The sequence below is a fragment of the Frankliniella occidentalis genome, unplaced genomic scaffold (genome assembly GCF_000697945.3).
Source record: "Frankliniella occidentalis isolate FOCC.00 unplaced genomic scaffold, Focc_3.1 Scaffold222, whole genome shotgun sequence".
Taxonomy (NCBI): domain Eukaryota; kingdom Metazoa; phylum Arthropoda; class Insecta; order Thysanoptera; family Thripidae; genus Frankliniella; species Frankliniella occidentalis.
The window spans coordinates 288,882-290,192 of NW_026267348.1; positions in this window are offsets into that span (position 1 = coordinate 288,882).

Below are 1,311 nucleotides of genomic sequence, written 5' to 3' on the forward strand. Positions count from 1 at the left end.
ATACAGTCAAGTGCCCTAAATACGGACTAGCGTCCAAAATACGGACACTTTGCTGTTTTCTACTAGTAAAGCCCCTAAATCGAAAACGGGTAGCCGGAATACAGATGCCGAGGGTTCACTGGAAATGTTAGACCTTCTAGAATCTAGATTTGAAGAAATATTTCCGATATCTTGCATACTGTTCTCTCCAAAAAATTCCAAACTTGCGTTTTGGGGCTCCACGAAAACGGACAATTTTAATACTGCTTTGCAAGAATGTGGGGCTCTCAACAGCGGGTGATCGCACAACTTTCAGGTTGACATATGTGAAACTAGGACTCTTCACCTACAAGATGACACAAGAAAATTTTGTCTATGTCACTTGTGTCAAGTTTGAGAAGCGATTTCCGAAAGTCTCCTAAATACGGACACAGGATTGTACATGCAAAAGTAACTGCTGTCCGTATTTAGGGCGCTTTAAACGACTTTAAAAACGATCTTTAAGCAATTCTGGCGGCTAAACTATACCAGACAAGAAAATTTCACTGGCAGGGTAAGGTAAATTTTTTTTATGAAGTTTCTATTCCCCCCAACAATTTTTCACTTTTCAAAATTTTTAAAGGCTGTCCGTATTTAGGGCGCTTAGGCTTCTAAATACGGACACTCTTTAAGCGTGGCTCACTAGTGTACACCTTAGGTGATAAAAAACCGTTCAAGGTGTTGGTAGGTGTGTCTCGGTCCGAAGATTTTATAATCCCCACCGATTTTCAATTTTGTCAAAACTACAGATTTTACAGGCTTTTTTCTCTAAAAATCGTCCGTATTTAGGGACAATGACTGTACCGTACTTTTCTATTTATACAACTATCTGAACGCTTTTATAATCTATATAAAAGTACAAACTTAATTAAAGCTTCTCATCAAGCAAATAAATGAGATCAAAACTAAAAGATATTGTTTACATTTTAGCAGTCAGTTACTGAAAATATAATGTTACAAGAGAATGCACAATATGTCAAAGAGGTGTTTTTCGTGAAAAAGACCTACAATCTGTAATTTTACGGGAACTATTAATTTTATCGTAGTATTTCGGTAAAACTAACATGTTCTGTAAAATTACACTAAAATTTCTGTACAGGATTACACGAATTATCGATAAAATCACTAATATTTTTTACAGTGTATGTTTGTTCTCTTCCCACCACTTTAAAGTAGATGTTTTCCTATCCCTAATGCGAGGGGTACTTCTAAAGTAGTCATTAATTTTTGAAGAAATGTTTCTATGGGTTGGAGTGAAATTTCGAGTGCGACCTCTGTCCCTTGCACGAAGCA